Genomic DNA, 22,657 nt, shown 5'->3' with positions numbered 1-22,657 from the left:
TTACTTGTTTTAGTTGCACACGAGTAAAACACGAAGATTTCCTGCAACATTCAAGAGGGTTTGCGAAGAAATCCCTTCAATTTTTAGCGGAGATTATGTTTACATCATCACAATCTGAAGCACGTCCCTGAGTGCGTTTGACCCACCAGCCCTTTGTTTAACAGCTGCAGAGGGACACATTCCCGTTGCTTTTCACAAATCACTGGCATTTTTTTGCAGCATTTCTTCTGTCCTGAGAAGCAAGATTTGTATTTTATCTTTCAGAAGTTGTATGAATTTCTTGAAGTTCAAAAACAACTTGTTCCTGAAAAGAAATGAACACTTGCTTCAAAGTAAATCAAGACGTATGTGTCTCTTGCTGTGTGTGCTCTTATCTGTCCATCTCTCTCTCCTCTTCTCTCTGGCAGTCTGTGTAGAGTATCTGAAGGGGATGTAACACCACTTGGAAAAGAAAAAAAATTCTCAGGAAAATTCTCAGGCAGAATAAAAAATCATTATTCTTTTCTCAGTCAGATTCATTGCTCAGACTCACACTCAGACAGGATCTCAACTCCGTACTGCTCTCTATCCTCACAATCCAGAACCAGAAGATATTCAGACAATCAGTGCTGCTACATGAACAATATCAGACAGAACAGCCTGGACTCATGTCACATTTCCCCCTTTTATCCTTCCTCCCAGCCCTCTTAGAGACATAGAAGAGCCCCTGGTTCTCCTCTCTGTGAACTGGGCTCAGGGGTCACTGATCTGGCAGTTGTGGGCTCTGTTCCAGGTCGAAAGCAAGAAGGTTCTATTAACGCTTTCCAGGACTTCCAGCCCTTCAGTATTACTTTCTTTACTGTATGTCAGCCTCCCAAAATGTTTATAAATGTTTTATAACACACATGAGTGTGGAATTATCTTATTATTTATATATAGTATTTATGTAATAAACACCAGTAGTGACAATATGATCAGTATATTGATTATTTGTAGCCGATTGTCCGATGGTCGTGTCTACAATAGTGACCATTTGACCAGTCTGTAGCTCTGGGCAGTGGGATTCAGATCACACAGAAGACCTGTCTGTGTGTGATTCCACACCAGCCCTGGGATTCAGTTACTCTCACAAATGTCTCACAGACTGTCTTATAAATTTACAATTAGATGAAGTCATGTAACAGTTTTACAGATAATTTAAATAATCAGACAGCACTTTTGGCAGTGGATACATCTCCACATGGGGGAAAGGGACAGTAAAATAGTAAGGAAAATACAAAAGAAGAAACTGAAATATATGCGCTCACTGTAAAGTACGAAGAGGTGGTCAGACAAGCAAAACAGCTTTGCGGATAATGTGAAGTGACATTGTTTTGTGTCAATCAGCTCACGGATTCAGCTTCATGTGCCTTAAGCTGTGCATGCCTTCATGAAGACTCTCTTTAAGATGATTGCACCTTTCATTGTCAAATCGCCTTCTTTGGATACAAAAGTTGCACCAATACTAAGAGAAAGGATGAGGAATGGCTTTTATCAAGCGATTGCATTGTTTGTTTGACTGAGGATCCTTGTGTGCTGAACTGGCCTCTGGAGAAGTGTAGTGCAGTAAAACAGAAGGTTTGTGTCACTCAAGATTGTTACAGAACAGAACAATACAATTACAATACTTTTGTGAGAGTAAATATTACTGGTGCATCACAGTTCTTATAATGGTGAAAACAGGAGCACCTTCTCTACATTTTTGACTGAAGTATTTAAACGGAAAGAAATACTATCACTATGCAATTCATAAATGCAATTGAGCTCCTATAAAAGTTCTAGTCTGATGAAACAATGTATAGAATTAGGTGACAATATCGGAATTCATTCAAATGCACAAGATTAATTTTCAGCAACAAAAAAAGTGCTCAGAAATATTTTACAAGAATGAAACCTTACATTCACCTAAATAAGCATTCACCCTCTACATTAGCAGAGAACAGTAGGACAGAAGGTTAGTGTCACTGGACACTGCATCAGAGAGGCCGATCTCTTCTCCCTCATTATGCAGGCTAACCCACTCATGATGAACTGTCCTCCAGCGATACTCAGCTGCCATCATCGACTCAGACATGACGTTCATGTACATATTATACCTTAATATGGCACTGCGTTACAATAATTTGATCAAAACAACTGGTGAATAAATAATAATCAAATATTTTTTCCTTTCTTTTAGTAGCTAAAGACCAAAAAAGAAGCATTTATTCTTTTCCTCTCCTACCAGCCCTTACAAGTCAGTAAGTTTTTAGTTTAGAGCTGGATTAAAGCTCCAGTCTCTTTGAGGGTTGAGTTGGAATCCCACAGCTGCCAAATATCTCCAACTATCTCAGTGTTAAGAAGCAAAAAAACTCACATTTGCTGCAGAAGGAACAGGAGAATTCGTGCCATTCAGCCTTATAGCGTGATGTCATTTTCTCATTCTCGTTTTTAGATGCTTGTGATCGAATCTATGATCCTTATGAGTGTGGTCACCCTCCATAAAGGTAGCACAGATACAACGTGCCACGTTTTCAGAGAATCACATTAATTACAGGTCAGAAGAAGGCGACAAAGTGTCCGCTAGGCAGTCCAGCGATTTCAATGGTGTTCTCTGTTGTTTAGGTCCAGAATGACACCCGTTACAACCAGGAAACACACAGTGTCAGGCATCAAAAAGACTTCCCAAAACCCTGATCCTCTCCTTGATCCGGTGATGGCATCCAGACATTTCCTGCAACACAGCCAGGATACGGTCTTCAACAACACGAGTGAAAAGCTAATTCCCAACCTTTGCAATCCTTTGCAAAGAAGGACCACATGTGCTCAGTGTTAAATGCACTGTTCATTATTAATAATAATAATCTTTACATTATATAGCGCTTTTAAAGGTGGCTTTTCAAAGCACTTTACAGAATGACAACAATAAAGTTAAAAAAATACACAAGATAAGCAGGATGAGAATACACAGTTAGAGGAGACAATAGATGGTGGTATTAAATACAGTAGGAACAGAGGGGTAAAGAATAGTGCATTAAAAGCTCTTCTAAAGAAGAGGGTTTTGAGTCTGGATTTGAAGGAGTTTAGAGAAGGTGACTGATATCCTTGGGGATAAAGATCCAGAGCTTTGGGGCAAAACAGGAGAAGGCCCTGTCACCCATAGAGTGTAGTCCAGATGGACTGGGGGACAGATAGGAAAACACAATTAGAAGAGCGAAGGTTGTGAGGTGGGGAGTAGGGCGATAACCCAGACAGGTACTGAGGTGCCAAGCCATGGAGAGCTTTATAGCTGAGCTTGAGGATTTTGAAGTTGACAGGAAGCCAGTGCAAGGACTCCAGGACAGGAGTGATGTGATCACAGTCCAGTGCTAATTTCTTTCTTGTGGCTGCTGGTTCATTTTCAACTGTGGACTCTTAAGAAGTCCTGTATTTGACTTGATCAACACCAATCCCTAGAGGATTTAGAAAGGTTCAATAAAAATGATACATGACTCTGGTGGGACTCGAACCCACAACCTTTGAATGACTTCATTCTATCAAGGCCTAGAAGTCCAACACGCTCTCCATTGCGCCACAGAGCCAGCTGTATGAAAAAGTGTTTGCCCCCTTCCTGATTTCTAATTTTTTTGCATGTTTGTCACACTGAAAGTTTTAGATCATCAAACAAATTGAAATATTAGACAAAGATAACACAAGTAAACACAAAATGCAGTTTTTTAAATGAAGGTTTTTATTATTAAGGGAAAAATTAAACCTACATGGCCCTGTCTGAAAAAGTGATTGAGATTTATCAGTCTGGAAAAGTTTATAAAGCCATTTCTAAAGACCAAAATTATCCCAAGAGCACAGCGAAGACTCATCCAAGAGGTCACAAAAAAACCCACAACAACATCCAAAGAACTGCAGGCTTCACTTGCCTCAGTTAAGGTCAGTGTTCATGACTCCACCATAAGAAAGAGACTGGGCAAAAATGGCCTGCATGGCAGAATTCCAAGACGAAAACCACTGATGAGCCAGAAAACATCTTGATGACCCCCAAGACTTTTGGGAAAATACTCTGTGGACTGACGAGACAAAAGTTGAACTTTTTGGAAGGTGTGTGTCCCATTACATCTGGCGTAAAAGTAACACAGCATTTCAGAAAAGGAACATCATACCAACAGTAAAATATGGTGGTGGTAGTGTGATGGTCTGGGGCTGTTTTGCTGCTTCAGGACCTGGAAGACTTGCTGTGGTAAATGGAACCATGAATTCTGCCGTCTACCAAAAAATCCTGAAGGAGAATGTCCGGCCATCTGTTCGTGACCTCAAGCTGAAGCGCACTTGGGTTCTGCAACAGGACAATGATCCAAAGCGGGCAAACTTCTATGCCCACTTTGATGCTCTGAACAAGGGCAATGCTGAGAAGACCCCAAGTGTGCAGGGCGAGTTTGATCTGAAACTCTCAGAGCAGGACGTGCAGAAGACTCTGAGCAGGGTGAAAATCCGTAAGGCTGCAGGGCCTGATGGGATACCACCTCACGTCCTGAGGACATGTGCAGCCCAGCTGACCACAGTGTTTACGGACATCTTTAACTCCTCCCTGTCACAGTCCATGGTCCCCACCTGCTTTAAAAAAAACACTATTGTTCCAACCCCCAAAAAGACAAAAGTGACATGCCTGAATGATTACTGCCCAGTAGCATTAACATCTGTGGTGATGAAATGCCTGGAGAAGCTGGTGTTGTCACACATCAACTCCTCCATCACAGAGTCCCTGGACCCCTTGCAGTTCGCCTACCAGAACAACAGAGCAGTGGATGATGCTGTCTCCCTGGCTCTGCATACAACCTTGGAACACCTGGACACTAAGAACTCGTATGTGAGAATGCTGTTTGTGGACTACGGTTCAGCATTCAATTCCATCATACCCAGTCAACTGGTGACAAAGCTCAGGGGATTAGGTCTGTGCAACTCTGTCTGCAACTGGCTGCTGGACTTTCTTATTGAGAGACCACAGGTGGTGCGGATAGGCAATAAAACATCAACACCACTCACCCTGAGCACTGGAACCCCAAAAGGCTGCTGTCTGAGTCCAAGGTTGTACTCCCTATTTACTCACGACTGCACAGCAGGACACAGCAACAACCGCATCATTAAGTTTGCCGATGACACCACTATAATAGGACTGATCAGTGATGATGACAAGTCTACTTACAGGGATGAAGTTGTACAGCTGCTTAGGTGGTGTCATAGCAATAACCTGGACTTGAACATAAAGAAAATGAAAGAGCTAATAGTGGATTTTCGGAGACACAGGCCATACACTCACAGCCCACTCAGTATTGATGGAACGGAAGTGGAAACAGTCACCAGCTTTAGGTTTTTGGGAATTCATATTAAAGATCTAACCTGGACTGTGAACACTGACTCTATCATGAAGAAGGCTCAGCAGCACCTTTATTTCGTGAACTTCTACCGCTGCACCATCGAGAGCGTCCTCACCAACGGGATCACTGTGTGGTATGGTAACACCTCTTCGCGAGAAAGAAAGGCACTACAGAGAATGGTCAATATGGCCCAGAAGATCATCGGCTGCGGTCTCACCGAGATTAAACAGCTCTATGAGGACCGCTGCCGTGGTAGAATTCTGGCCATCACAGAGGACAGTCACCACCCCGGGCATGAGCTCTTCACCCCACTGCCCTCAGGCAAGAGATATAAGAGCATACGGACACTTACCACTAGATTCTTCAATACCTTCTATCCACAAGCAGTGAGACTGGCGAACAAATTTAGCCATCCCCCTCGGACCACACCTACACCATCACCATCTACCTCTTTATGATTTCTTATCTATTGCACATCTCCAGTCATTGTTTACACGTCTGTATTGTTTACATTCAAACTGTCTACATGTTTACTTGCACATTGTCTATTGTTTGTTTGTACATTGTCTTGATGCACTGTTTGCACTTTGTCTTGTTTTTTACACTTGTTTTACAATCAAGAGACTTTCTGTAAGTAAGAATTCCATTGCACCAGTACCGGTTACATATGGCAATAAAGTTCAAGTTCAAGTTCAAAACACACCAGCAAGTCTACCTCTGAATGGCTTAAGAAAAACAAAATGAAGACTTTGGAGTGGCCTAGTCAAAGTCCTGACCTGAATCCGATTGAGATGTTGTGGCATGACCTTAAAAAAGCGGTTAAGGCTCGAAAACCCTCCAATGTGGCTGAATTACAACAATTCTGCAAAGATGAGTGGGCCAAAATTCCTCCACAGCATTGTAAAAGACTCATTGCCAGTTATCTCAAACGCTTGATTGCAGTTTTTGCTTCTAAGGGTGGCCCAACCAGTTATTAGGTTTAACTAAATGTTATCCACAACTTCAAACACCTGTGAGAAACGGGCAACTGCAGTGTTTCACCTGCTGGCTCCACAGATAATCCTTTTTTGAAGTTTAAGGAGAGGATTTCTTTGTCAATTCAATTAAATGTTTCAGAAATGCTGAACTATTGATGTGTTTCACACGCAGCACGGGCTCTCCTTTGCTTACAAATATTTTTTTTTTAAACCAATTTACTCAACTACGATTTTTGCTGAGCATTTTGTTTGCTTGCTTCCTATTGTATACTGCTCTGATTTCTGTATTTTTCAATTTCCCTGTTGATTTTAATTTCTTGTTTTCTAAGACAATCAGACCAGCTGTTCTGACCTTACCCTGCACTGGAGCCACTCTTTTCTTTCCAAAGGCGTGGAGAGAGATACTACTGCAGGTAACACCCCATGAGAAACATCATGAGTTTCTGGAAAAGCTCTCTACCTGCCCGCTCCCCACACCGACGTGTGTGAGCAGGGATTTAAAGGGACATTCTGAAGTGTAGAAACATTTTATCGTTACATACTTTTTCTGTGCAGTTAGTTCTCCTTCAACTCCGCCCGACAACAGAGGTCGTTTTTAATACAGGAGTAAAGGCACACTGCACATCTGCAAAACATCACGTTAAGGTTTAGGGAGAGCGACATCAGTGATTGGAAGGTACAGATGCAGCCATTCAAAGTGCGCGGTACAGACACGTACCGGAGGTAATTGGCTACGGCGTCTCACATTGTGACGCGCGATGACGCAAAATACCACGGTACGTGATTGGTTGACCGACAGGGGCACTCGTGGTCCGTTAGTCGGTCGTAGAAAGATTTACAGTAAATGTCTTTACTGTGCCCGTTTTAGCATTGAATATTCATATGGAATTTTACCACTGAAGGGAAATCTTAATACCTGAGCATAAAAAGAATAGGAGCATACTGTAACGCGTGTGAAGGCCATAAACAATATTAATTTTGGAACATAAACATACAGTATATGGCTGGTCTCTGTACTTTAAATAAAAAATACACACCAGTATTCCATTTCTCCCTAAACATTTTAAGCTTCGAAGTCTTTAACTAATGTGATACTGGAGTCAACAAGCATACTTTTAGAATTTGATTAAAAGGGATTATAATATGGAATCGCGTATCTAAAGAAATTAATAACGATATAATTATATTCATGTACCGCAACACAAGAATAGTACACGCTGTACATTGTCTGTTGATAATGTTTCTGTAGTGCTTTTTCATCACTCTGCATGTGACCTTGCTGGTGGCGCTGTGGGTTAGGCTCCTGACTCCTACCACACATGCTGTGTGTTTGAATCCCGCTGGAGTCATGGCTTTTTTTTCAATAAACATTTCTTTGAAAAAATAAAACATTTCCCTGGGTCAGAGATAAAATAAAACCTCACTCGCACCAAACAAATGTATATTTCTAAATATCACAACATGATCGAATTTAAGTCATTTTTATAACAATGAATAGTCACCTATGCGTTACAATATAAACATTTATATTGATTTAAATCGCGTTTTGATTTAAATTGTAAATGCGGGTTTAAATATATGTGTTTTTTGATTCACAATCAGACAAATGCAACATAAATTGATATCTTTGTCTTCTAAGTATCTTAATAAACTTTCAGCATAGCTTTCTCCCCGTTTAGATGTATTTTTCTTGGGATCTTGGGATCAAACATGGAAAGATTAGATTGTAATCGTTTTTATTTTTTAAATACATTTTAGAAAAGTGTAATCTGTACTAAAAAGTTGTACACCACCTGCTATAAAGATACATATTGTAATACTTTCGGGTTCGGATAGGACAGACACAAGAACTCAGACTTGCGGAGTTAAAGCAAGTTAAAGCCTTGATTTTATATATCACCTTTAAAAGTGGCATCTCAAAGCAAAGTAAATACCCAACACTGATTGTACCGATATGTCATGCTAATAAAGCACCTTGAATTGAATTGAGAGAGAGAGAGAAGGGGAGGGTGAGCAAGCGAGAGAGCACAGCCAGGACAGACAGGCAAATAAGATACACTCCACAGACATTCACAACAGCGACATATCATAAAACGTTTGCACATATAGTTAAATTATTATTTGTTTTTCAGGAAGTTAAAAAAAACACTTGAATTACTTACCCAGTCTCTCGAAATAAAATTATTTTTCAAGCAATGCAACTAAAGTCGGGCAATGTGTTTTTTTTAATCCAACATTGACAGCCACATCTTAAATCTTGTCAGTCAGCTCTTTTTTCTCTATTTGAATTGTGGCAATTCAAACAACCTGGGATAACAAGTGGTCTACAAGTCACAGAGCTCACAGAGCTTTCACAACAGATGACAATTCCCTTAGTCCTTCCTTAGTCTTCCTGAAATTGTCAGATTATGAGTGAACAAAAACATTTTATTAAAAATTTAATAAAAAATATTTTTTAATCGCGTATCTAAGGAAATAGCAGTATAACCTTGTTCATGCAGTGGCATGTTACATTATTAATTTGGGTGTCTCCTCTTGCCAGAAAGCTCTAAATTGCATTTTGAGTGCGGTTTTTGACTTTTTTTAAATTGCAACCCATAAATAAAGCTGATACTGTTTAGACTTTTAATTATTTTAAACTGTATTACAGCAGCACAATGCAACGTAAATTGCAAAAATGCACTTGGAATCTGTCCAAGCCCTGCTTTGTCAGGCATTTTCTTTTACTGTAATGGACATAAAAACTCCCTTGCTTTTAACAGAGCGTTTCATAATATCTAACTACGAAAATTATTTAAACTGTTACACTTATCATTCAACCAGAGCTCGAAATATCACAAGGATCCTCAAGAGCACAGCAAAGACTGTATTAAAAGTATACTAGTGACAAATTAGTATACTTTAGATCTTTTTTTCTGATACGGGGAAAATCTGATCATGTTTCTCTATAACAATAAAAAAAAACATTATTTTACATATCACCTTTATGTGATATCACCTTAAGGACAGCACATACAAGTGTTAATTGCACAATGGACCGCGCATATAAATTTAAAATAGTCTTCTTTAGGTGTGAGGGCAGGAGTGGATCGCAGAAGGCATAATCAGCAAATTAGGAAAAGAAAGAACAGGACAGGGGAGACGTTTATCCAGAGAGCGGGTGATCAGAAAAAGGAACAGCTGTTATGCCCAGGTTTTACGCTCTCTCTGCTGAATGAATAAAAGCATTTTATTAAAAATTATTAAAGCGTTTGTCTGGGTATTTACTTTGTAATCTGTGGTTTCCATCTACTGTATTGCTTTGAGATGCCACTTTTAAAGGTGATATGTAAAATAAAGTTTTTTATTATTGTTATAGAGAAACATGATCAGATTTTCCCTGGTTCAGAATAAAGACGATTAAAATCTGTAATCTTTCCACTTGTATGTCATCGGAAAATACAAGAAGTTTCTGCTTTGTGTAAGGATTGTATCAAAAAGTAATCTAACTGGTGAGAAAGCTGTGCTGCTCAAAGCGCTTTACAGGATAAAAACAATAACAACAATAGTGTTAGGCTGGTCAAACGATTTTTTTATAGAAATACAAAATGAGATATAATGATGTGTTCCGGCTAAGACATTAACAAGTACAACCCCCCTCTCTGCGGGAGTGCTGGCTGTGACGAATTAAACCGGTTTCACAGGTATTTTCAAAGTAGAAGGGGGCAAGATTTCCAGCGAAAGACACCTCCCCCCTCCAAAAGTACATTACTTACTAGTTAAGAAAGCTAGGCTCCTCAATGAAATCGCTTTAACATGCTAATGCGTTGGTGTAACAGTCCGGGCGTGGCAAGCTTCTAATGTCAACCCGACTACGGCAAAAGGAACCCTTCTTTCATTGGAAGACAATGAACATATTCTAGCCCTAACTGAATTAATAGCAAACATGGTTTACATAAAATACATTTTTCCAAGAAAGTTTAGTCTTTGTCACTAATGAAACCACTAAATAAAGACATAAATATATTTTCATTCCTTCCAGAGGAGCGCATGAAAACGAGTTTCCATCTGCGCCATTCTCTCTCCTTCTCTGCTATTGTCACAGCTCCTCCTTGTGCACGACCAACACCCATGGAGTCGGTTCTTTCAGCTTTACTAATTAGGTTTTCAAGGGCTGGAAGTAGAACACGAACACTAAAAGCATCCTTATCTGCTTTCAGCTGCGAAATGTCATTCGTGGACGCTGAAGAATTTGTTTCCAAGGCAGCGGTTTCAAGCAATTTTGCGCTTTAAAAGTAGAGCAGTGCGTTTCCATTTTTATGCAGGCACACGATGACATAAGGAGATTGTCGTAGTCAGCAGGACTTGAACCTGCGCGGGGAGACCCCGATGGACTTCATGTCCATCGCCTTAACCACAAAAACACAGCAGAACTCTTCAAACCAATTGAAGTCCGATTGAACCGGTCCACCAACCTGTCGTTCTGGGGATCCAGCGGGGTGGTCCGCGTCTTAGAGATCCCCAGGCGCTGGCACACTCTGGCGAAGACCTGGGATTCGAAGTTACGCCCCTGGTCACTGTGTAATTCTTCCAGCACCCCTAGCCTGGCAAACATCCCCTCCAGCAGTGCATCGGCCACGGTGGGGGCACTCTGGTCCGGGAGGGCATAGGCCTCCGGCCACTTTGTAAAATAGTCCACCACCACCAGGACATAGCAGTTTCCAGCCTCAGTGCGCGGAAACTGGCCCAAAACGTCAACCCCCACCTGCTCCATAGGAGTCCCCACCTGGTGTTGTTGGAAGGGGGCTCCTTCTGGGCCACGCGCACCGCACACGTTCAGCAATACCGCTCCATGTCCCAGTGGCAAAGACCCCAATAAGAAGTTTTTTTTACAGCCGAAATGCCCCACGCCCGGCTGGCCGTGCACCACTCGTGCAGGACCTCCATCTATCACACCATCTGCCCCTCTGGCTCCTTAAAGTGGAGCAGCCAGGTGAGGGACATATGGTCGGTCCTCAACTGGAATTGGGTCCTGAACAGGCACGGCCTGAAGTGGCGGACCGCCACCATCACCGCCAGCAGCTCACGACGGGTCACGCAGTAGTTCCATTCAGCCTTATTCAAAACCAGACTGTAGTAGGCAACTACCCGCTCCCCATCTGGCCCCTCCTGCGCCAACACCGCGTCCAACTCCGAGACACTCGCGTCGGTATCCAGGATATACGGTAACCACGGATCGGGGTAGGCCAGCACGAGGACCCCCACCAGAGCTTCACGTAACCGGCTGAAAGCCATCTCGCAGCCCGAGTTCAAGTCGAAACGGCGGCCCTTATCGGTGAGGCGGTGCAGCGGGGGAGCGATGCTGGCAAAGTCTCGGACAAACCTTCGGTAATACGAAGCCAACCCCAGAAAGCTGCGCAGCTCCGCGACAGTGCGGGGGGTCGGCCAACCCCTCATTTAGGCGACCTTACCTGGGTCTGTAGCCACCCCTCACAGTCCAACAACATGTCCCAGGAAGGTTACCTCCTGCCTCAGGAGCTCACACTCGCGGGGATTGAGCCTCAGGCCAGCACGGCGGATGCAGACCAGCACCGCCTGGAGGTTCGTCAAGGCCTGGTCGAAACCCTGGGCATGAACCAGCAGATCGTCCAGATACGGCACACACTGGTTCCACGGGACCGATGCCAGCACCCTCTCCATCAGCCTCTTGAAAGTCGCCGGGGCATTGCACAGGCCAAAGGCAGTAACCTGCCAGAGGCTTCGAGCGAGTGGTACCTGCCAGTAGCCACAGCGGAGGTCAAGGGAGCTGAACCAGGTCGACCAGGTGATGTAGTCCTTGGCATCGTCTATCCTCGTCAGGGGGTAGGAATCCTTCCAGGTGACCTCATTCAGCTTGCGGTAGTTTACGCAGAACCTCCACGAGCCTTCTTTTTTTTGGACCAGTACAGCTGGCGCCAAAGGCTCGCGGAGGGCTTAATCACTCCCGCTGGGGCCATCTCCCGGATCTTTTCCTTGGAGGCGGTCCGCTTGGCGTGAGCCATGCGTCCAGGTGGGATGCGGATGGCAGAGGGTCACCAGTCTCGATGTCGTGTTGGTAGAGGTCCTCAACGCCGCGCCTCGCTTCCACGCAACCGCCGCTGCCTTGTCTGGCCCCCCGGCCGACTCGGGGGCAGGATCCGGCACGCTCGCTCCCCAGCTCACAGGCCCGGTCTGCCACCGCCGCCACTGACTCTTTTTCCCCCGGCTCCGGCAAGCCCGCGTCCCTCAGCCTTCGCTGGGTCTGCCCTCCACCAGGTGAAGTTGCTCCCCCTGCCACACCAACTCCTGCCGGCCCAAGTCCAAACTGGCCCCCACTCGCTGGAGTAGGTCCAGCCCCAGAATGCAGTCCTCCTGGATGGGTGCGAGGTAGCAGGGGTGGCGCACCATCGCTGCACCTAGACGAAAGGCAAGCACCTGTTTCCCCCGCATTGCGGCGAGCTGTCCCATCACAGTCCTTAGCCGCAGGCTGGAGGCCTCTCATCCTGGGGGGTTGGTGCCCTCGGTGTCGGGGAGGATGCCCAGCCGGAGTAGGGTTACCGATGAACCCGTGTCGAGCAGGGCCAGGCAGGGTTGGTCCTCGATTCATTTCGGCACTGGAGGTACAGGCTATAGCCGACTCGCCCCACAGTGGTGTGAGGGGTGCCGGTCTTCACAGCGCTCTCCGGAGAGGGGGTTGAGGTGTTCAAGGGAGGCCGTCCCCGCGCTGAGCCGACCCGTTCCCGTTTCCCGACACTGATCACGGAGTGCGAGGTTTGGGTGCCCAGCAGAACCGGGCTCAGTGTCGTCTCTTCCCGCTGCGGTCGCAAAAAGCGTGCGGGGCTGTTCCGCGGGGGTTGCTGCACGGGCTGGCTTCTCTTCCCCCTTGCTGGACTCCTCCGTCGGTGTGGGAATCGCTGGTCAGCTCCGGCAGGGAGGGTATCTTCTCTTTGGGGCATCCACTGGGCGGGAGTAGCAGGCAGTCGCCCCAATTCTACCGGCAGGACCACTACTGGATAGCCCTGGTAAGGGCTGTGGCCACCTGTCGCACCCAGGAGTTGCTCAGGCTCCCTATGTGCGCTGCCGATGGGTTCTGTCTCTTTTAGAGTCAGACAGCACTTGACAGAATCGGCTAATGTCTGCCAAGATTTTTCCATCCTGCCCGCTTCTGACACCAATGTAGCATTTACAGGTTTTTCTCAGAACAAAGGACCAGTGGAGACGCATTTAACAAACCAAGCAATAGCTTTATTCTTTAACAACCACAAAACCAAACACAGCCTATACATGCACATGAGGAGACTGACAGAACACGTACACATCTTTAGGGTGGTAATTACTTAACAACACGCTATACACTTATAAGACTACACAGGGCACTAGAACTACTAGAACATTATTTACACAGGTAGGGTCAGCCGCTGGTCACCGTGCTGACCCTCAGACTCTCCCCGGCTACAACTCCCAGCATGCCCAGCGGTACTATGCACGCCTAGGGGCGCTTCCTCCTCCCCACCAGGCGAGGGCGTTACAATATATATTTATATTTTTTCTCTGGTTCTCAGCAGTATCATTGGGCTGAACTCCAGTTAAATGCTTGTCTTAGAAAGATCAAAAGTGAGCGAGGGAAGATGGGTGGAGATTAATGGAAGTTATAAAGGCAATGGGTTGGCTCTGCTTAAGCTTCATTCAGACCTTATTAGGGCAAACTCTATGGGTCAATTGCATCGAACTGAAAGTAGCATACTAACAGGAGTTCAACCCGTGCTTAGAACGCAGATGCCATCTAAACTTGTGCTCCACCTTAAGTCCAATTGCAACAAACTTTCCTGCTGTGCTTAGTCCGCAGTGCCGAACTTAACCTGTTCTCAATTGCAATGAACACAAAGTAACAACTGCAGCACTCCAGAGTAACTAAAGTAGCGGACTAATTTAAACTGTCTTCATTTGGCTTAGCACCGTACTTGGTGTAACGCAGGATTGCATTAGAAGGCTCCCAAATATAGTGGAAATAATCCGTTGCTTGGAAATGTATTGGAATATTAATTAAAATTGCTTTACACTCATACCATATTTATTAATAATGAAGTTTATTAATGTGTGTATTTACAGAAGTGTCGTTTACTATTTATGTTTAATGTCAATCATTACTAGTAGCTGTGAGCTTTAAGATATGCTAGGAAGTGAAGAGAACAGAACAGAGCAAATGGTTATATAAATAGAGTGGGAGCTTTTAATATGTTCTATAAAATTTGGGAGTCAACTGAATAGATTTGCTAAGTATTTTATTGTGATGGGTCTCTGTATTTGTGGTTATCAGTGGAAAGCAGGGATAATAAGGAAATGGGTGGCACCCAAGCACATGTTAAAGAAAAAAACTTGGCTTCTTAAAAGTGATTATGATAGCCACAGGACAGAAGAGACAGTGCACTGTGGTCCAATAATGACTGTGTTGAAACAGCCAGAGTGTGCTGCATGCCATGGAGATGGAAAAGATAGCTCATCCCAGTCAATCGCAAGGTTGTGTAGGACTGCACATGACCTGATGATGATGGTGCTGGCTCTTGATGGACTGGTATACAAACCAAATGACAGCCAAGCAAAGCGTTAGTTGTTTTACAATTCCGAAAGATTGTTCAAAGTGGCTTCTTGCATTTTTATGACTCCTGTTATATTGCTTCTCTTGTAATGTTGTAGGATTGTGCACAGGTGTCAGAAGATATAGTCATAAAGAATAACCACAGGCAAAACAACATGCCAGCTTGCTCTTCCCTACTTTGAAAGGAAGATATTGGAACTGATTAAAGAACTTAACTTGAAATGTAAGCTCCTACTGACACAGGAGAGAGAGTTCTGAAAAGTAAGCACAAGGCACACTGTGGATAAATAAATGTATTAATTTAAAAAAAGAAATACTGAGAAGGTCAGAGGAACAATAATTGTTGTATTTATTTGCTCAGGTAGTTTTATAAGTTTAACTTTCAGTAAAGTTCTGTTAAAAATAAAACTGGTCATTAGTTGGCGTCTTTTGTAATGATTTAGCAATAGTGACATGTCGGCTTGTTCGACTGGAGTGTTAAACAAAATTAATACAGTAGCGCCCTGTCTCAAGTGTACAGCTGCAGTTCTCGTTTGTTTCGTGACTAATTGCAAGAGTACCGAAGACTTGAAAAAGCACTCACTTTTCTGTGTTTTTGTTGTTACCCAGATTTGTTTTTAATGTTCTTTTTCTCTTTGTTTTGAAGTTGTTCTGTTTTTTTTTTCTTTTTTGTAGGTGTTAGACTACTACAGGGATTTACCTAGGTTCTATTAAGACTTCTTTTATCAAAACATATTTTATTAATAAAACCGTGATTTCTTAATAATCAACTTTAATGTTATCTTTATTAGTAGCTGTATTACAGGTAATGCATGCACAGCCTTTATTATGCTATAGTGAATTTTCAGGTATCCCATGGAGGGAAGAGAACTGAAATTTAGGAAATACTTATTTAAAGGGGTCTTAAAGTCTTAAAAGTGTTCTGTCACATCTGGGTGTTAATTGAATAGATTTGTTGTATTATTTCATATGATTTGACTCTACACTTGTGTTTCTCAGGAGACAGCAGTAATATTGGGGATTTGCGGGTACAGATAATAAATTATACTATACAAGTGTAGAGGTTTGATGGGTTTACTGAGACAATTATTAATTGTAGCAGTAATCACAAGGTTGTTCGTTGTGGTTTTTAGAAAATCAACCGTCAGAACAACTAACAACGCACACACACGGGTTCAATACACGAGATACATTTATTCATATTAATTGTGCACCAAACATATACTAGTCTGCCTGGATACGAGCAGCAGACCTTACTGTGAGGGTTATCAATATACAAAGTATATAATCTCGAAGAGATGCAAACACAAAGAGATACACAACAGAGAATATATGTCAATATATATCGTTCGGTTACCAAATCGCTAATCAGTGTTATTACCCACTGTTACTCTAAACTCGGAAGTAAATACATTACTCATGAATTAAATTGATAACAACTTGTGTTGAGGTACAATTGAATTCTCGAGACGCAATGTAGAACATGGGGTTTACTTATCCACTGTGTATGGATTTGGAATTTCCCGGCACGAACACCAAACCAGCTGACAGGCTCTGTTGCAGCCTCGGTCCCAGCGGTTGTCCAATGGGCGTTGTCCCGGCGTCCTCTGGCTACCGGCCAACCAGTCGAGGTGCAGCTCGGAGTAGGACGGGCGGAGGAATCTGACTGCGGCGCGCAGGGCAGTCGTTGCTCCGAGGGGATCTACCAGCTGTCCGGCTGGCTAGTAGAAAGTCTCTATGCACTATGCACTCTATGCAGTGTGACGGCTAGTCCTCACAAGTCACTCTTTTGCACAGGAAGAAGCTGGTTTGCTCCCGGTCCAGCGCTGCTTCTGAATAAGCTATTCAGGTTGTCGACGAGGGTCCAACTGTGGGCTGCCGTTGATCAAGCGGAGCGTTCACGTTGGTAGAATTCTGAGTACGTACGGGATCCTCGGCCCCGCACTTAGAACAAAGTCCAAGTCCCTTTGCAGACAACAGCCTTTGTCACGTGATTGTCTCTGAGGATGCGCGAAAATGGCCAAGGAGAGCCCTGATCTGAGCTTGCGCTCCCTTTTTGACCAAGACACAGATGTGTTCTGATTGGTTGAGAGTTTGGCGGGCATTGGAGACCCACATGGTGTTACCACACCCTGCCAGTCTCTGATTGGTTGATCAAGGTGAGATACGAGTCACTTACTCCTGACACTTAGGAATGCAGTCCAGATGTCCATTTGGCACTCCCTAGACAGATAGGCGCCAATGGATGACCATTGACCATGATAGCCAGGCTTATCTAAGTGCATCCCCGTTTGGGAGCTGTCCCTTATCAAAAGAAAACATCTTAAATCAGCCTGCATGAATACTTTCTCTGTGGCTGCACCACAGAGATGGAGAGTGAGATGGGGCCTCATTATAGGAAAGCACAGCAACGCTTAATTCTGTCTTATTACCAAGCATTGCTGCTACAACTGCTTAAATTCAAACTAAACAGGACTATGGGAATGAGATTTGATTTCGAACTGGATTTTAAATAAATAGGACCGCTGCACTACATTGTGCTTTATGTAAGACAAAAGGTGGGCTTCCTGTGTTTTCGATAACTCAGTTATAAGAGCGGAGGAATATAGTGGAAACAGCTGGGAACTCTTTGTTCTCTGGTTTGAATTTGGCTGGAAGAAAGCTGTTTTTTATGTTCTTTAATCAAAAAGTGAAAATTTGTCGTTCACTTAGTTGTCTTATTTTCTAGGCTTGTAGACTCCTCACTCTTCCTAAAAGAAAGTGCTGCAGATAAAGATACAGTAGTTGTCGGAAGTTTCGTTCAGTGGTAGAGCACATACAGGCTGTATGTGGTTGTTTTCAATCGCCGGCGTCTCCACTCTGGATATCTTCCTGGGCGCGATATCTTTCCTTACTTGTGTGTGAATTTCAGCGCGACACATAAACCCTTTGTCTGTTTTATAAAGATTATATTTTAAATCAGTTAAAACAAAAAAGTACCAATTACATACACGTAGAAAACACATGTATCTAATTTGAAAATTTGGGCAATGTATTACTAGTAGTGGAGCTGAGCTCACAGAAGAGCAGTTGATATTGTTAAACCACGTATTATTTTTAAATGATGCTACTAAGCACTGGCACGGTGTTTGTGCAGTCCTACCCAAGCTTTCTATCGACTGGATGAGTCTCCTGTTCCATCTCAAATTCTTTCCGCACATTTCGTCTGTTTCACCACCATTATCATTAGACTATAGCCACTAATACGAGAATACTGTTCTGAAAGACTGTCTTAAATAATAATGTTGAAAAGGGTAATGATAAGAGTTTTTTTCATTAAGGTAACCATACATTTGCCTGTATAGTACAACTTATTATCTGTATCCGCAAATCCCCAATATTAATGCTGTCTCCTGAGAAACACAAGTGTAGAGTCAAATAATATTACAACAAATCTATTCAATTAACACCCCTATGTGACAGAACACATTTAAGACTTACACCCCTTTTAAATATGTATTTCCTTCATTTCAGTTCTCTCCCCGGGATACCTGAAAATTCATTATAGTATAATAAAGTCTGTGCATGCATTACCTGTAATACAGCTACTGATATAGATAACATTAAACTTCATTATTAAGATATTACACTTTTATTTATAAAATATGTATTGATAAAATTCCTTGTGAATAATTGTAGTGTCTGGAAAGCAATTGTTCATTACTTAATGACGATATTATTTCCACTACATTCAGGACAGTTCCAATGTAATCTATTGTTCCACTTCGTCTGCTTAGTCTCCTACTTTAGTAACATCTAATGGGGAGCAGCTGTTATTTTAGGTTTGTTGCAATTGAGAACAGGTTTGCTACAGAGCTGCTGACAAATTTCAGCAGCCAGTTTGTTGCAACTGACCCGTTGTAGCTACCAATCAGAAAAAAAAACAAACGCAACAACTTCAAAAGAGAAAGAACATTAAAAACAAATCTGGGGAACAACATAAACACAGAATCTAATGCGAGAGCTTTATCAAATCTTCAGTGCTCCTCTTGTCTCAGTAGACCTCTCTCATATATTTGTGTACAGGTCAACTGGAGGTACACAGCTGATAGTAATTTAAGTAGGGAGCTGCATCACAGCACGCGTGGGCTGCAAATGGAAAAGTATAGGTTTATTCCATGCTGAAAATAGAAGTAAACACAACGTTTCAGCTGTGGAGCCTTCTTTGATTGTGACTCGAAGTAAACCTTTACTTCTTCGTTTGATGTTAATTTATCTCCATCAGATTCCTGATAGTATCTAAACTTAACAGTTGCTTTCAGTAGCTAAAGACACTAGGTGAGGCTTGAACTCACAACAGCGGCATGACTCCGCTGTGCACTGCTGTATAAGTACAGCGCGCTGACCGATTGCGCCACTGAAGCTGTGCAAGTCGTGCTCCTCATACAGACTGACGCTGCAAAAACACAGGGTGAAAACGGTTTCGGTTGTGGATCCATCTATACATGGGGAACACTAAAATAGCAAGGAAAATACAAGAAAAGAAACTGAAAGAATTGTGCTAACAGCAAAGGGGAACTGAGGGAGGTGGTCGAACAAGTAAATCAGCCTGGCAGATTATTTGTATCGACATTTTTTGAGTCAATCAGCAAACAGATTTCTCTTCATGTGCCTTAAACTGTGCAGTTTGTATCTTCGTTGTAGATAGGTTTCTTCAGAAGTCCAGTAAACTGACAATAATGGAGAACTAGCTGACGCACCCCGTCGTGAAGACCCTCTGTAAGGTGATTACACGTTTCATTTTCAAGTCGCCTCCTTTACACGCAATTGCAGCCCGGACACTGAGAGAAAGCAGGAGAAATGGCTTCAATTTCAATGTGAAAGCGCAGTACAGGCTCGATGGCTTCACATCTCCCATCAATCAAATAAGATTGCAGTAAAGCGATCTAAATATGACTCTGAAGTACTGGGAAAGATGATTATTTTGAGCGTGCCTCCCAGGGTCTGCTACGAGGCTGAAGTTACAGTAGCTTCTTATTCACCAGCTTCTTATGCGTGTTTTTCGTTCCACCTTAAATGGTGCTGCTGTGATGTTATGTCACCTATCGCCTGTAGATGGCTCTCTTCAATCAGTACTAATCCGGCTGGAATACTGTAGACATCTTCACTGAAAGGGAATATCCAAATAGCGACTGTCCAAATTATATTTTTGTATGGAATATATTTCAGAAAATCGCAAACCAATTTTAAAAACTCACCACAACACGGACTTACACTGGGAAAAGGTGACTGCACTTTCTGCTTATTGCTACGGCCTTCCCCCCGATTATGAAAATGTCTCACAGTTCTGACACCGCCGTGTGAAAGACAATGTAACAGACTATCAATATCCTGAAGTACAATAAATTTTAATGCACCAGTTTCTTTAAATATGACCCTCTGATCCTGGCATGTCAGAATACATTTCGAAAAAGTATGGCACGAATTGCATGAATTGCTCATTAGCTAAACTATTTAAAAAATATATGACACAGATTTGTTCGAGAAAATTGTAATTGCCTTAAAGAGAGTCTTCTTGAAGATGTGCACCAGCTAGCTCTCCACTGTCAATTGACAAGACTTGAGAAGAAACTGTTCTCATACAACCAACATACAAATTACACATCTTAAGGAACATGAAGAGAAATCCATGTACTAAATAACATAAAACTGTCGCTGCAAATTATCACCAAGCTGTTTTATGTGTCTGACCACCTCTTTCCTACTTTGCAGCGAGCACAAATCTTTCTGTTTCTTCATCGCTATTTTACTGTCTCTTTCCCCCATGTGGAGATGGATCCACAGCCGAAACTTTAGGTCAGTTCCTGTTATTCTGTCTGATTGAAAGAGCTTTATTAAAGGCACTCCAAACTCTCTGCAGGAAAGTTATTGCTGCTCTCAACACAATATACTGCAACCAAATATAGCGATACTGTCACTGCCTGTGGGCCACGTGTTCCTGCTGTCAGTCTATTATGTCATGTTCATCCACACCCAGAAACATTACTGCTGGAGCACAAGAGTTATATAGGCGCAGTCCATAGAGCAAGAATCTCTTAATCTCAGAACTGTGGGTTCAGCCCCCACATTGGGTCCCTCTGTGTCAATTTCATCCCCCCAATCCTCCTAGCATGACCTGATGGCGTAACAGTGATACCCAGTACCCAGCGTAATTCAGCTTTCTTTCCACTTGATTTAAATTTTGATCTGAAATCATCGGCCGAACAAGAGTTTGTCTAAATCGAGGGAGATCTGCTCACAAGCGAGTATTAAACACTTCAGCATTTACTGTTCGAATACCACAGTTTGTCAAAACACTGCCGCTTCTTAAACTAATAAGTAACGGTTTTTGAGCACGCATTGTATTGTTAATGCTTATATTAAAAAAGCATAAATTCACATAGTGGAATTTGGACTGAACACAGTAGTCCAGCCCCTTTACAACATTACATACCCACTGATTAAAGCTTAAAACTACAGCAGCAGGAGTAACAATAATGAGAACAACATGTTTGGAGTTCGGCATTTCATTTATTCTGCGGAAACATCGTATCGGAATGAACTGCCCGAGATAAAAGAGTAATTGCGGCTTTAGATCGTTTTTACAGAGCATTGCGTTGTTCTGTTCATGCTGACTACACGCTTTAGATTTGTCATTTACTGCAGGCGTTGCTTTTCCAGGTTTTTCTGAAATTCCTCGCATTTGAGCCAGCACTAAAACATTTCATTCCCGTCGCTGAATACATCGTGGAAACGGTATTTGCAACGGAATGCTGTCACACATGAAACCTTTTTGTTATTCGGTTCTGAAGTTTGAAAATGAAAATAAAACGGGGGTCAATTCATAGGCTTGTAAGAAGTCCAAGCAGCATAAAAACCCGTGAATTCTCACAAATTGCATTGTGCTGCACCTTTCTTCTGCTGCTTTTATAAATCTGCCTTAAACATTTGAATGCATACCTTACTGCTGCTACTCACATTCACGTGTTTACGAAGCTTTTTTCTGTCCGTTATGTTTTTGCTAAGCAGTTTCTCCGTTTTCCTCGTACTGTGATTGTCAGCGAGCACAAGAAGACTGAAACAGTGTAAAGGCAAGTAAAAAAGACAGGGTAAAACGCCTGATTGTCGGGAGTGGGATTTGAACCCGTGCGTCTATTTGGAGAGTGAAACTCAAAGCGTAAAAGACACGAAGCTGTGAATTTGCTGTTTTAAACTGCTCGACTATCCTGAAAAAAAATGTGTGCTGATTGCTTCTTTCTTACCAAAAACCCAAACACACATTGAAAATCGACCTCTACCATACATGTCAAAAGCTCACTCCCCATCATTTCTATCCCTTTATTTCATTCTTTTGATGCGTGTTTTTGCACATAACCTGTTACCTTTTTGTTGTTTTGCACACTGCCTGTTGTTGTTTTTTGCACATCGGCTGTTGTCTCTGTCTTTCTTGTGTTATACAATTGTATTGTTGTTGTGTTTTTTTTCTTTGTACTACTTATGTCCGAGAGCTAGCTAAATAGCATTTCGTTATACCTTATACCTGTGTATGAGTATAATGACAATAAACTTGAACTTGAACTTGACATAGTCTTGCAGGCAGTATATTATTTTATCGTTTACTCGTTTAAAAAAAACACGGTCTTCTCGTTCCTAAGTCAGATTTTTAGTGCTTTCGAACGTTACTTCCAACCTGGACTGACAGC

General features: G+C 42.7%; 1 non-coding gene across 1 annotated transcript; it reads right to left on the bottom strand.

Annotated features, from left to right (window-relative positions):
* Window positions 1-3,485: 3,485 nt before the first annotated feature.
* On the bottom strand, window positions 3,486-3,578 carry trnar-ucu (transfer RNA arginine (anticodon UCU)). The gene is made up of 2 exons: window positions 3,542-3,578; window positions 3,486-3,521 (listed from the first exon to the last, which is right to left on the bottom strand). It is a non-coding gene; the product is annotated as a tRNA-Arg (tRNA).
* Window positions 3,579-22,657: the final 19,079 nt, after the last annotated feature.

Source organism: Lepisosteus oculatus, chromosome 14, assembly GCF_040954835.1.
Source record: "Lepisosteus oculatus isolate fLepOcu1 chromosome 14, fLepOcu1.hap2, whole genome shotgun sequence".
NCBI classification, from domain to species: Eukaryota; Metazoa; Chordata; class Actinopteri; order Semionotiformes; family Lepisosteidae; genus Lepisosteus; species Lepisosteus oculatus.
The sequence above is the reverse complement of the archived record's forward strand: the minus strand, read 5'-3'. Positions and strand labels throughout refer to the sequence as shown.